A 16,098-nucleotide genomic window follows, 5' to 3' on the forward strand; every position below is an offset into this window, starting at 1 on the left:
TGCACAGATGGAAGTAAAACTCAACAGAAACCACGCAGGTGGGAGCAGGGAGGAAGGAATGAGTGAAATCATACCTACTGGGTACAATATACACTACCTTGGTATTAGGCACACTTATAACTTTGACTCAAGCAGTACAAAAGCAACCCATGTAACTAAACATTTGCACCCACATAATATTCTGAAATTAAAAAGAAAATAAAACCAGAAAAAAAATTTTTTTAAAAGAGAAGAAAGGAAGAAAATACCAGACTACATAGCTTATGCTCTTAACTATTACTCTAGAATACACTGCCATGGTCTTCCTGCTCTGGCTGCAGTCCCCAAACCCATTTAGTGGCCTGTTAGGAACCAGACCACACAGCAAGAGTGAGCAGTGTGAGAGTGAGTAAAGCTTCATCAGTATTTACAGCCACTGTCCATTTCTGGCACTGCTGCCTGAACTCCACCTCCTGTTCAATCAGCAATGGCATTAGATTCTGCATTGTGGTAAGGTGTATACTTATTTCATTATATATCACAATGCAATAATAGAAAAAAGTGCACAATAAATGTTATACATTTGAATCATCCTGAAACCACCACTACCCACCACCCACCCAGTCCATGGAAAAATTGTCTTCCATGAAACTGGTCCCTGGTGCCAAAAAGGTTGGGGCTTGTTATAGTCTGGATATTGACTGCTGTTGAGGTCTTAATGTCTTATGTCAGCAAATATTAAGAGTAGTTATTGCCATGTTCCACTTTGAAACATAAAAATATGCAAAGAAGACCAAGAAAAGTGTTTCAAATAGCTTTATCTAATTATTCTTTTAAGTACCTATCAAATGTGCATCACATATGTGATACTACTTGCGTGAAATAATCACGCAAGTAGTATCCCGTTTGCAAAAAGGGAAACCAAAAGATAGAATTAAAATTTCACAGATAAAAAAGTTGACTCTGCATGATTACATTAATCTATATTTAAAGAAAAAAAGAGATAAAGCTGGAATCTAATGGAAAGAAACAAATATGCCCTAGTTTAAATCTTTGCACAAGTGACTTTTTAAAAAATGTGCTGCCTTGCAAGGCACTCCATCAGAAAATTCTCTGAATTTATAGTTATCTGTGTCAATATGATACAGAAAAGTAAGACTACATACAACCCAGAATAGACAATAATAGATCATGGAAATTGTTTGTGGTAATAATATTTTATAGACAATTTATAAAACACATAACAAATATGTAATGCCTATTAAATGGAATTTACAAACAAAAATGTCTCTTGAATTGAACTTAACTATAAAACAACAAAAATTGAAAGATATTAAGTGAGATTTTTAGTTACACTTTAGCAAAATCAAAAAACAAAAGTAAAACAGATATGGAATATAAATTAGTAATAAAGATCATGAAATACTTTTTCATGATCTTTTATGAGCAGGGTTTAAAAATAGAAATAAAAATTTAACTATGTTGACATGTCATAAAAAACAAAAACATGCAGAAACATATAAACCAATCACAGGCACACTGACTTTTTAAAAACCAGTGCTAACCTAGATATAAATATGAAGCCTGGAGAGAAAAATATGCAACTGAAGAAAGCAGCAGCTATAAGATCTCAAAGAATGGGAACTAAGAGTTAAGGCAAAAGTCATGTTTCAAATATATCTAAAATCAGAAAATCCAAATTATCAGTTTTATAGAATCAGAATACAAGGGGATTATATTTGCATGGGGTACAGGTAGCACACTTAAGAAATCCTTTAGTCTTTCTTTAGCAGTAAGCATTTCCTAAACTGATTATCATTGATAATAATTTTGATAGCAATAAACTCCTCCTACCAATATTTAGGAAGCAATGAAAAAAGATAAAGATTGGAAAAGGAGCAACAATCAGAAACTAGAGGGGGAAACCGTGAGGCAGAAGGAACATAACTAGTATAGTATAGGCAGAGTGGTTTTCATTTAGTTAGTGCTGAATAGATTGAAATTAAAGCCACCAAATGAAAATATGGAGAACCCGTTTCTCACTTTAATAACTTGTTTAGGAAATGAAAATTAGTATCTGGAGAAGCATGACTAACCACACTGGTAATAAAAATCTTTTATTTCATGTTTGTAAATTAGAAAATGAAATGTCTTAATCAAGCCTGAAAAAAAGACAAATTTATTCTTAATAAATTTCTCTACTCCTTAACATGGATAAACCTTGAGTACATAACATCACTGACACTGACATTAATCAGCTTCAAAGTTTTTCAGTGAGTAAGAAAATAGCGTTTCTCACAACATCCTAAGCATGAGTTGTCAAAATTTGGTTCATTCCTATGCACTTGGATATATGTACCCATACATGCTAATTAGGTTACCTGTAAAATCAAAGTTATAATTAACCTTTTATTAAATGTAGGATAATCTTCTATTCTGAAGGTTATTAAGCTAGATAGACCAAAATAGGCATATGGCTTCTGTGATCCAAACTGACAAAAAGCAATTTGTCCCACTATCTTAAAGAATGTTCCACTGAGTGTTTCCAGATGAAGACACTGACTAGCAATAAGAGAAAATATCCCTGAATAGGGAGGGCCACTTGCTGAGCTCAACCCAGACTTCCTGTGTGTATTCTCCAATGCTTTTGTTGAGTCCAAGTTACCAACCCCCTCTCCAGGTAATTTTATTTTAGGCTCTGTATTAGTGTGCTAGGGCTGCCATAAGAAATATAGATTGTGTGGCTTAAACAGAAATTTATTTCCTAACAGTTCTTGAGGTGAGAAGTTCAAGATCAAGGTTCTGGCTGTGGGGAGTGGGGAAGTTCTTTCCTATTTTAGGTTCATGACTGAGATCCTGCTAATGACAGATTAATAAGAGAAAATAGACAAATTTACTTAATGTAAGTTTTGCGTGACATGGTTGCCTTCAGAAATGGAGAGCCAAAGGAACCGAGAAACCTGTATATTTTTATGCTTAGGTTTGATGAAGAGTGGACAGTCATACAGATGTATGACTGAATAATGGGATAATCTAATGGTAATAAAGCAGGGGAATGGAGCAAGGACTGTTCAGATTCTTCCTTGGGTCTTAAGAAAAAAAGACATTCCTTTTCTCTAGGTATAGGAAAGGTACTTCTCAAATAAGGGTCTTATCACCTGCTTCAGGAGAGAATGAGGAGGAGAAGAAGAGAATGACCTTCCTGCTTCTGCTGTTTTCTCAAATGTCAAGGTGTCATATTTTGATGTAGCATGTCCTGAATCCCATCACAGCTGTTTTGATTTCTGGTGAGAGCTCTATTCCTGGTTTGCAGATAGTTGCCTTCTTACCATGCCTTCACATGGTCTTTGCTTGGTGCATACACTTGGAGAGAGAGAGGGCTCTCTGACGTGTCTTCTTATAAGGACATTAATCCTATTAGATCAGGGTCCCAACCCTTATAACCTCTTTTAACCTTAGTAACTTCCTTACTCTACATATAGCCACACTAGGGATTAGGGCTTTCACATGATTTGTGCGGGGGATACATACGTCATTCCATAACAAGGTCTTCCTGTGCTTACCTACTAATTCCATACTCAGAACTTTCCCCTACTGCATTATCAAATAAACTATATAACTACTACTTATTTACATATGCATATGTCTTTCTTTCCAGATTAAAAATAAACTTTCATAAAGCGGACAAGATGCATCATTTATCTCTGTTTAGTGGTGTGCTTCAGCCTGCACATAACTGTTTATTAGTGCTGATGGTTAATGCTTCAGAAATGTTGGGAGCTGTCTGTTAAAACACACATGATTTAAAATTAAATTACATAAATATACAATTACATACATTATACTTAAAACAATGTTAATAAATACTCAGAACTCATCAGTTCTTAATTGCTATATTTTACTGTTATCTGTGCACTGGATGTTATTTACATCTGTATCTCTTTACTGGAAACACTATATAATAGTGAGCTACTTTGTGTCTCTTCCCAACTTTGTGTTTAGTAATGTCATGTTAGTAGCTTGAAATTAGCCATAATGGAAGTATATGCACTATGAAAATTAATAAACACTGTGTCTTAAAAAAATTCTTCCACTGACTGCTTGCATCATAATTGCCTATGATATTAAGATGTCCAAATTCCTAGGTCCTAAGCTAGATCATCTTAATTATTATTAGAGGGCCCAGGAAGCCTCACTAAGTGCTTATTTCATTAAATCATTATATCACACCTATGACATTGGAAGCACTATACTAAAATCCCCATTTTACAAATGATCTTGATATACAAGTATAAAGTAATAAAGCCAGGGTTCAAATCCAAATCTGGCTCCAGAGTTCAACAACTAAAACATTGCATTATTCTATCCATTTTCCTAATTTGAGCATAGACATGGGAACTTTTTTTTTTTTTACTTGAGAAAAATGCTATTGTAGTGGTGTTTGGTGGATGAGTTAAAAGACAAGAATCATAGGAATTCTTTCTCCCCTTTTATATCTCTTTTCTACTTATGGCATGTTGAAAATGAAACCAAGGACAAAAGTAAACAGTAAAAGGAGGTATCTTTAACTTGTCCTCCTATGAATCCATCACCTACTATGCATAAACAAGCAAACAAATTAAAAAAAAAACAACCAAGAACTTACAGATCAAAGAGAATAATACCCACTTAAAGCAATATATTAATAGCTTTTCTTTAAAATAGTTTAGTGGTTCCTATAAAATATAGATACTTGCAGAGATTATGATATTCATATCTAAAATATACAAAATCTCAGCTATTACAGGTATAATGAAACTCTGATATATACTAGTTTATTTAAAGTTAGTAAAAAGTTATATGTTCTATTGTGAAGGCGAAAAGTCTATGAAAAATATTTTCAAAATACTGAACACATATAAACTTGGTTAAATACAAATCCTTGCCTTTATCTTACTCTTAAAGAGCTCCATTGCCCACAAGTTTTGTCCAGAACATACAAGCACTGAAAGATAAGCAAGTATGCCTATCCAAATATAGGGACAAATGGTCCGTTATCAAACATTCCCTTCAACACAGTAAATGTGGAAAGGACCATTCAGAATAATAGAAGATGAAGAAAAAAGAACAAGTATGTGCTTGGCAAATACTGACATCAGACTATGCTATGTATTTACATATTTTGTAATAAAAAATAAGAACAGTCATGATTTATTAAGTTCTTTGTATGTATCAGGCACTATAGTAAACACCTCACACGTTAATTTCTTGTCCCCCCAATAATTTTGTGAGATATTAACAGGCACAATTTACAGGAAAATAAGCAAGAAGCTACTATATATTTAATAACCTGCCCAAAGTCACACAGCTTTAAATTGCCACAGCTGGGACAGAAACACAGCTTTATGAATGCTGAAGTTTATGCTGCAAAGTAAAAAGGTCCTTAAACCATTTTAACCAGAGATTGTGTTTGGGATTAGTTTGTAAGAGGCTGCACCAGACTTGACAGCACCAGATACAAATGATACACTGGCTGAAAGCCACCTATGAATGCCATTTCCATCACCTTCCAAGACTGCAATTAGAGCATCAGCAAGATTCTGCCATAATCATCCTACGAAGTCATCTGTCTTCAGACATTTGCAGGCTACTGTCTCTAAGAGATTTCTCAGTTATATTAACTCATTTTAAGAAGTCCCATGGTAGGTATTATGATAAGCCCTTTTACCTGGTATCATGGTGCTTCATTTTAATCTCTAGGAACTTTATCAACTACCTGGGACCCAATCTTTTCTATGCGAATGTCTTCCTACTCTAGTAGAATTCAAATAGGAATAAAAGTTCAGATATCTGATTTAGACCCTTTACTGTAATAAATCTGTACAATTAAGGCATTTTAATTATGAATGTTTACTTTTTCAAATATATTTCCAGAATAAGAAAAAATTAGATGATTGGACTCATGTTAAAGGTATCTTTCAAAAATAAAAATCAGATTCTTCAACTATAAAGTGACTAGAATAGTAAAGAAAGTGAAAAAGTGATTAGTATTCTAATTTTTATTTTTGGTGGGAAAAATGAGTGAAGTGCTATGACCATCAATTAATCAAAAAAGAGCAAGAGTATTTTGGCACTGTTACCATAAATTCATGTGACTGTCTTAAGTTATTGGTTCAAGCAGACAGGGAAGGGAAAACCTATACTAATGATTTGATTATATTTTATACTGCTTTTATCATCCTACCTGAGCAGTTTTGCATTTTGGAGGATAGTATAAAACATAATCAAATCATTTGAGTCAGTTTTCCCTTCACTGTCTCTTCAAAACAATCATGTAGGAGAATAAGGTTGTAGGCAATAAAGATCTGTGACATCTTCCAATGAATTAATATAGAATCTGATCTTGAGATACACATAAATTCTGTTAGATCTCATATCAAGCATTCATCTCTTCTTAGAGAGTCCTTCTTTAGCCTGCTTAATCATATCAAATTCCCCTTTCAAGAGCTCTTGTTATTCTGCACACCTCTCTTTTGTAACACCTGCCAAAATTAAGATTTAATATTTTTATGTGATTATTTGATTAATGTCTGACTCTCCTACTAACTTATAGGCTCATTGAGAACTACTGAACGCCCAGAACTGCAGAGTTCCTGTCACATAGGAGGCACTCAAATATGCAGTTAAATAAATAAATAAGCAAAGGAGTGAACACAGTAACTCAATGAAAGACCTTGAGTAAAAGGTCAACTGCAAAGGTTGTATTGTTGTTGTATTTCTTTGCTGTTCAATTAGAAATTCACTCACCTAATTATTTTCAAACTTCAATCACAGGCACTCTTTTTTCCATATGAAATTTATTGTAATAACATTTCAACAGGATGTGGGAATTGGTTCCTAAATCCATCTATTTTATCATTTTCATACCTGCAGGATTCAAAATTAATATTTGGCAGCCTGGTTCACTGATTTTCCAAAAATTCATCTCATATTATAATCTCTCAGTTGTAGAAAGTCACTATCTTATTAACTAACTCAACAGGAAGCAATGAAATGTCCTATGGCAAGTACAAAAGACATAAATTAAACCACTGGAAATTTCTAGATGTTTGCTCTCTTGAGAAACACATAAATAATGATAAAAACAATAGCAGCTACCATCAACCAATTGCTTACTATATATTAGGGCCTAGGTTAAGATATAAAATCATTTATTCTTCTCAATAATCTTATGATATGGGTATCATCCTCTCTCAACTTTTTAAAAGAAGAAATCAAAGACTAAAGAGGTACAATACCTATATTTGGGGTCCGCATGAATGAATGAATGAATGAATGAATGAATGAATGAAATAAAATCTCTAATAATTTTGGCCTGAATAAAGTTAATGTCAAGAAATAGTTAGAAAATATGATTTTATTCTTGGAAGCCCTATCAAGATAAATACTTTGGAGACTTTAATAATAATAGCTAATATTAATCCAACATCTATGTCCCAAATACTTTATATACATGAAATAGCATTTAATTTTATGAAAAAAATATAGTACAAATAGTATCACATAAATGTTTATCCACAATTTACCAGCAGGCAAATTGAGACTCAAAGGGGTTAAGTAACTTGCCCAGTTAACATACATCTGTTAAATGACTTAGCCAAGATTCAGATGCAGTTGTGTCCAATTCTATGACTGTCCTCTTAGACTCTACACTACTTATTCCTGATAGTGGTTCCAAATACTGTGCCAGCATGGCCAAGTACACAAGGGCTCCTGAATAAATAAAGACACTTTATTTGTTTGTTTGTTTATTTGTTTGTTTTTCTGGAGGAAAAAAAGAGAGCACAGCAAGAACAGTGGGAGAGGATGCTAGGGCCACTTCCTCTTACTTCCTAAAGGTCTAATTAGACCTATCTAAGGAGACTAAAAGGATCTGTAAGACAAAACAATAAGGTAGCCAAAAAGCAGACAATTTAGGACTTGTCAGACACTGAACTTCTATGAGTTAGAGAACAAATTAGTTGATATCCCCCTTATTGAGAAACTATGAGGAACTCTTGTGAGGAATACAAGAGTTAACTGTTTAAGAACGATAACTTAATTAATTAGAATATATATTTCTCTTCAATTACATCTCAGAAATTTCTGTGAAATAGAACCTTAAATTTTTCAGTATGAATGAATAATTATAAGAAAAATGTTGTTTTTTACCAAGGCCTTTTTTTTTCTCTAGCTCTTAACCAATGCTTACTTCTGCTATCAGAACACATACACACACTGTGGCCAAGCTTTACCCCAAAGAAGAAACTCTGAGTTTCTTAAATGAACAATTAACAAGGCATCCATGATACAGAGTACCTTTCTTTACACCCTAGATACCACCCCATATTAGGCTCTTATTCAAATGACACATAAATCTTCATTTATTTCTACAGCAACTGGCCAATGAGCACTGTCATAACACTGAAATTTTATAAAACCTTCTAAATGAAAAGGTGGTAGGAAATATAATTTGGTAGCTTGCTAGGCAAAATAAGATGAACAATAATAGTTATGTATATTATTGGGAAGAGAGGGTTAGCAAATATATTGCAGTATAAATATAACTCAAAATCTGATTCTAAAATACTCTTTATAAATATACAGTCCTTCAATTTCAAAGGAACAGAGGTATATTTATCTGAAAAGTTACATTAGAATATGTAATGTTGACAATATAGGAGAAAGACTTATGGAATACTGAAAGAATTCTTTCACAGATCTAAAATCCAAGTAAAATATTTCTATCAATAATATTGGTATATGTATTTCAGTTAAATTCAGCTGATTTAAATCCTAAAATATGTGCTTCTGATATGATGGTAAATAATTTTGCTAGAATACATTCTGCTAATAATATTTGTGTGTTAACCATCACCATCCAAGGTTATAAGCCCAGGGCTCAGATAATTAACATCTTTATTATTGGAGGTGCTCTGACATGTCCCCAGATCTTTCTTCCCTTAATGTTTGGAATATACTGAAAGTACAAAGAAAGTTTTCATAAAACAAGTAAAACCAGTACATTTTTATTATACTATGGGCATTAAACATTATTTTTATGCTTATAATCTACTCTATATTTATCATTACATTATAAATATAATATTATATAATATTATTATTATACTAGCTCTCTAGAATGCAGTATAGTAGTTTTGGTTGAACATTTTGATTTAATACATTCTTTTATCAAGTAAACAATCATAGTACTTGAAAGGGCTCAGGGAAATTCCAACAGCTATACAATAACAGTAATAGTATTATTATTTCTAACACACTTCCAAGCTGCTTGAAAAACTGCACATAAATAATGATGTAAACTAAAAGACAGAACAAGCAAACAATGCTTACAAAATCAATTTTAATATAATAGGATATTTTAAAAAATTACTTTAACCAAATGAACTCCAAAGTTTATGTCCTCTCATTCTCCCTTCCTCTGATTTCTTTCCCTATTTTGTGAGGCCTTAGGCATAAGGATCATTTTGATCACCCTGCAACTTATCAAAAATTCTACCTGAAAAGGTACAAGGAAATATAATTTGCTACCAAACAGAATTCAGTTAATATTTGTTTCATGAGTTTGTAAATGAATGTGAATGACAGGTTTGTTGGTTTTTATCTGCTTCTTCTTACAAGATGTTTCGTAGGCAATCCAACTCATGAATGCCAGTTATTATCTGATGTTTCCTGTGGTGCACAGAATGACATGTAAACTTTATGAGAAAACAGAGTTTTTTGTTTTCTTAACTGCTGTATCCCCATACCTACATCAGGTTCAGGCATTTACTGTGATATACCAGATGCTCAATATTTGCTGAATAAAGACTGAATGACACATACAATTCAAGGGTTCTTTTCATACCAAAACAAAATAACAAAGTCACAAATTCCATTATTTTCAATACTCTTTTTCTAAGGATATTTTAAATTATAACTTAATTATAATTATATATTATATTGAATGTAAAGAATGTGTAAATATGGGTGACCTTTCATGTTTATTGAATATATATGATGTCCTTTAATGTGCTAGGCACTATGATTTATAATGGAGAAGGATTCTGCTCCTACATCTGTGCTAATGTAACCCCAGCCTTGCATTCATCACAATGTATTGTAACAGTATGTATCATTCCTTATGCACACCATGTTCTTTCATCTTCTATGACATCCCCTCTGTCCTGCAGATCCATTATTCCACTGCCTAACTCCATGTAGTACCAATTCTTGACCAAATATTCATCTTTGAAATATTCCTTCCTCAGTTCCTCTTTACCACTACTCATGCAGTGTCTCCTTCCCAAAAACCTTATGAGCAATTGTCATATAGTACATAAGGGTATATGTACATGTCTGTCTCTGCCATTTCTCTAACTTTCCTGAGACTTTTTCTGATTCACTTTTATATCTCAAAGGCCTACCACAGTTCTTGACATAGATCAAGTCCTAAATTGCTGCGAACTGAAAGAATGAATGAATTTAGGATGCTAAATTTAGCAACATATTTTCTTATGATCTGAAAGAGTTTAGAAAGTACCATAAAGCAAACCTATCTGATTAATTTTACACAAAACGAAGAAAGCCAATTTTGGTTAAGATGTCTTCAATCAAACCAAAATGACAACCTAGAAATATCAGGGGTGGAAAAAAATAAGTAATGATATGACATGCAATGAAACCTAAAGCCAGGATTTTAGTAAATTTATTAATTACTTGCCCCTGATTTGATTACTTGATGAGACTAGATTATAAATTCATTGCATAGAAATAATATCAACTTTTTCTATTATCATAATGTATATGTAGGAGTTATTTACTGCCTGTCTGATGCTTATTTTTCAAATATTATAGTCTTGAAACTATTTTCCACAAGAAATATTAGCTGATTATAATTTCTATATACACAGTTATTTATTTTCCCCTAGATTTCAAAAGAAAAGATACATGAAACACAAATTCTTTTGAATCCTCTTATATGATCATGAAAATGAAGTAAGATTTTCATCTTTTCTATTTGTCCAACCTTTCTGTTGACAGCTGTGATACTGGTTGAAATTTAGATTCTTCTTGAGAATTGAAAATTGCAGTTCCAAATCTGACACCTCTTGGGAAATTATCAAAGGATTATTGTAAACGAAAAGTACAAGCTACAAATGAATGCTCTATTTTGACAGCCAAAATAGTTATTCATTTTATTTTATGTTTCTCAGTTATGCCAATGGACCCCTATGGAAACACAGACTCTTCCCCTGTTTAGATTTACAGATACTATTGCCAAAATAAAATACTGTAAGTAGTAAGAAGAGGAAGAATTCCATGCAAATAGTGACATTTCTAAAATGTGTTTTTTGCTAAACATTTACAAGGGTAGAAAAACAGAATCTAGTTTATTTAAACGTAAAAGCTAGATTAGAGTGAAACAGCTCTCATGCAGCACTAGTTACCAAATGCTCCAGGGAACCTTATAAGGTATTACCCTAGATCTACATATCTGTGCCACCTGATATATGACGTCTCCTTTGCAGTGCAGAAAGTGAAGAGCCCTTGCTCTCAACCACCAGGTACTTTACCAGAATCAGATAATGTATATCTTGGCCACAGGACAGTCCAAGAAAATACTGATTTCTCCAAGTCATAGGAGGGTATCTACAGCAACAGAATAATTTTAACCCTAAATTTCTCATTTACTAATTCACCTTACCCATGATTTAAGTAGCCAGTCAGGTTCAAACATGAATTTCTACAGGTCCCCAAAGTCCTAAAAAGGCCCCACAGACATGAAAAATGGAAGAAATGCAAGTGATATTTTTGTTTGGGATTCTATTTTACACTATTAGAAGTTACAGTTAATGTTTTTCTTGACTAATAAATAGTTTGCTTCACAGTCTCCCATACTTCATACTCAAAACTGCAAGAAACTAAGTAAAGCACAACTAATTACATGTGTTCCCAAATAGATATCCTAGTTATCTATCAGTCTAACTTTTGATAACTACAAAAATATTAGTAATAACCATAAAAAAGAATGATGATGATAAGCATGTATTGATTGGCTACCATATGCCAGCCACTTTGCTAGAATCTGTGCCTAAATTGTATTTTTTAATATAATATTCCAAAAGAATAGGTACTAACGATATTTTCACTGTAAAATGAGGAAACTGAGGCTTAGATAGACAGAGGAACATATCCAAAGCCTCATAACTATAACAGTTGGAGCCAGGGTACAGACCAAAGTTTACTGGGCTCCAAACTGCTTTCCTAACCAGTGTTGTGTCCCAGGTACAACACAATCAAGTAACAGCATCTGTGACAAAGGCCATCTTATCCACTTGTACTCTAGACACAATTGCAAGAAACAAAAAGCTTCCCAGGCACTCATAAAATGGTTGTAAACATAAACCAATTACTGGCTCTAAAATAGGGAAAGACAAGTTCAAAATCAAGATTTGTTAATAAATAGTTAACTATAAACCCAAATATGTTCCCCATCAGGTTCAAGTAACTTACCTATATAGTGACATGTAAACCATAATTAATATGGATGCAACGCATCACATACTTTATGTGATGGAGTAGAGCCTCCTAAAGTGAAGAAGTTTTTACTTGAAAGATCTTACTTACGACATATCTATTTATGACACAGAATTTTCTTAACAGAGAGTGTCAATAGAGCATTTCTGTTAGTGTCTATTGTCCAAAGTCATCTGTAAGTTTTCTCCAGGGTTGACAACAGAGGATATTTGATAGAGATACAGAGAGATGAAATATATTTGTATGAGAAGGTCTAGATTACAACATCAACAGTAACATTTTTAAACATGAACATAATTCATGTATTTAAAAATAAACTTTAAAAAAGTTAATTTTATAATATAGTAGATACATAATAACCTATTGTATAAAAAGGAATCATAAAATTTGCCATGATATTTTATCAACAAAATCAAAATCCTATAGGAATGACTAATTTTTTAATATATCTATCTCTGTTTATATCTTTTTATAGATATGTTCCCTTCTTTCTGGCAACAATGATAAACAAAAATATAGAATAAATAGTCCTTGTAGAAATAATTCAGGTAGTTCATAGTAAAAGTAAAATATTATAATTGAGTCACCATAATAATTTTATCAAGAACTAGGATAATTTCAAAGCCCTGTTTTGCACCTGAATAAGAAACCAATAATTTCAAAATAAACATATCTGACATCCTACACTAATTTTTTATCATTATTACTCCTACTGTTAATAAATAAGAAATGTATAATATTTGTAAACCATTTTGCCATTTATAAAACACTTTTACATACACTAACCTCTTAAAATTGCCTTATTTTATAATGTATCCTATCAATTTTCATATAAAATTTTCCCAAAAAATTATTTAAAATCACAAAACCTATCGTTTTCTCACAATATTATATAAACAATGTAAAATTTAACATCTAAATAGTACTGCTTGGATTATAAACAACAAAAAAAAATAAGCATCCGTTTCTCTCAGCATCCATGCCAGCATCTATTGTTTATTTGGGGTTTTTTTTTTTTTTGGCTTTTTGATAATACCCATTCTGACAAGAGTAAGGTGATATCTCATTGTAGTTTTAATCTGCATTTCCCTGATGATTAGTGATGCTGACAAAATTAGTACACCCTCTCTGGAAAACAGTGTGGAGAATTCTCAAAGAACTAAAAGTAGATCCACCATTCAATCCAGCAAACCCACTACTCGCAGAGGTCCTCAAACAGGGGGCCAGTTCACCGTCCCTCAGACCTTTGGCGAGTGTGCACTGTGGGCCTGGGACAAGTCGTCTGCTAAGGATGACAGGCAGCAGAGGCAAAAACACCCTGAGGGCTGGATAAATGTGCTAGGTGGGTGCATGTGGCCCGTGGGCCATAGTTTGAGGATGCCTGCCTGAGTATCTACTCAAAGGAAAAGAAGTCATTTTATCAAAAAGACACCTGCACTCGAATGTCTACTGCAGCACAATTCACAATCACAAAGATGTGGAATCAACCTAAGTACCCATCAATTCACAAGTGGATTAATAAAATGTGAAATATATTTTCCATGGAGTAAATGAGTAAATTTATTCAGCCATTAAAAAAGGAATGAAATAATGGCTTTTGCAGCAATTTCAATGGAACTGGATAGAGACCATTATCCTAGGTGAAGTAACTCAAAAAAGAAAAAAGAAAAACACCACATGTACTCCCTAATAATTTGAAACTAATCAATGGGCACAGAGAGAAGTAAAAGTCATTGGAAATGAAGAGGAGCGGAAGAGGAGAAGAGGAAGGGTAAAAAACTACCTAACAGGTACAATGAACACTATTCAGGGATGGGCACACTAACAGTCCTCACTTAGGCATTATAAAAGCCATCCATATAACAAAAACATTTGTATACCCTTAATATTTTGAAATTAAAAAAAAAAGAGGATTGCACTATCACTATCCTACCTTCGAGAATCTTTAGAATAGAAAGTGTAATCAGGTAGCCCAGCAGCGAGCACAGAGTTAAGAGGTCACTTGTGTGATTTTCATATTTAGGTATATATAAAGACCTTCTGAATTTCAAAAAGAACATTAATATGTACATAAATAAGGAAGGAAGAAATAGTGGAAATGAACTTTATCTCTAAGAATAGTCAAACACAATAGGGATTTTCCCTCCCTTAAGGAAAATTTTGAATATTTAAACTATATAATAAGCAATATTTTTGCAAGTTGTATCCAATGTTGACCAATTTGATATAGTGACTTTCAAATAATTTTTAAAAAATTGTATATTTTGATTTTAAATATATTTTTTTCTTTTCTTTATCTTTTTTCTTTTCTTTCCTTTTTTTTTTTTTTTTTTTTCTTTTTTTTTTTTTAAACAAGAGTCTCACTCTGTTGCCCTGGGTAGAATGCAGTGATGTCATCATAGCTCACTGCAACCTCAAACTCCTGGGCTCAAGTGATCCTCCTACCTCAGCCTCCTAAGTAGCCTCCCAAGTAGGTGGGTGCGCACCACCACATCCAGCTAATTTTTTTTCCATTTTGGGTAGATATCGTCTCACTCTTGGTTAGGCTGGTCTCGAATTCCTGACCTCAAGTGATCCTCCTGCCGCAGCCTCCCAGTTCTAAGATTATAGGTGTGAGCCACTACGCCCAGCCTTAAATATATTTTTGAAATCAGGACACATTTCTGCATTGCAAGTTCATCCACATACATTAGTTTCTAAGATTGTGAACTACCTGATTCCTGATTATTTAATTATCTCAGCAAACTGAATTAGCAACAATTAAAGCATTTGGTCATTAAACAATGTCCTTAAATAACAAAAAAGATAGAGAAGTAAATATGTATAATAATGAAATCCTTTAATCACTGAGAGCCAAAATTATACTTCATTCTGACTTCGAAGAATATAGATGATTGAATCCTTCTCATAAATAAACAGCATTTATTAATGATACACAGAGTACTAAAGTATTTTATTGTAAATCCAGTAATTTGAATGCACCTTATTAAAAGGTTACAAGCTATCATTTTTCATTATACAAACCTTTTCAAGAAAATGTTACATGGCCTTTTCTTAAGTAGCACATCATAACTTCCTAGAGTAACAAAATTTAATATTGGAAATAACACCATAACCAATTCATCTAACCCATTTATCTTATAAACGAAGAAACTAAGACAAAGAAAAAATAAGTGGGTTGCCTAAATCTCACAGCTAGCATATCAGTGCTCTTTCTGTACCTGCCATGTCCAACACAGCAGCCACTAGTCACATGCACTATTAAACATTTGAAATATGGCTAATTGAAATTGAGATTGAAATATACTGCAGGATAAAAATATATACCAGATTTTAATGGCTTGCTATAAAAAAAAGTCTTACTAATAATTTTATATTAGTTCTATATTTAAAGATAATATTTCAGCTATACTAGATCAAAAATGTATTATTAAAATAAATTTCAGCTGTTTCATTTTACTCTTTTTTGTGTTACTACAATTTTTAAATTATGAGCATGGTTCACATTATATTAATATTTCTAAATGACAAGCACTGTTCTAGACCATTACCTTTTACATT

General features: G+C 32.7%; 1 non-coding gene across 1 annotated transcript in view; it reads right to left on the minus strand.

Moving 5' to 3' along the window:
* LOC105871193 (uncharacterized) overlaps positions 1-16,098 on the minus strand; it is an 869,222-nt gene that overhangs the window by 747,002 nt on the left and 106,122 nt on the right. The window lies entirely within an intron of this gene.

The sequence above is a fragment of the Microcebus murinus genome, chromosome 12, assembly GCF_040939455.1.
Source record: "Microcebus murinus isolate Inina chromosome 12, M.murinus_Inina_mat1.0, whole genome shotgun sequence".
NCBI classification, from domain to species: domain Eukaryota; kingdom Metazoa; phylum Chordata; class Mammalia; order Primates; family Cheirogaleidae; genus Microcebus; species Microcebus murinus.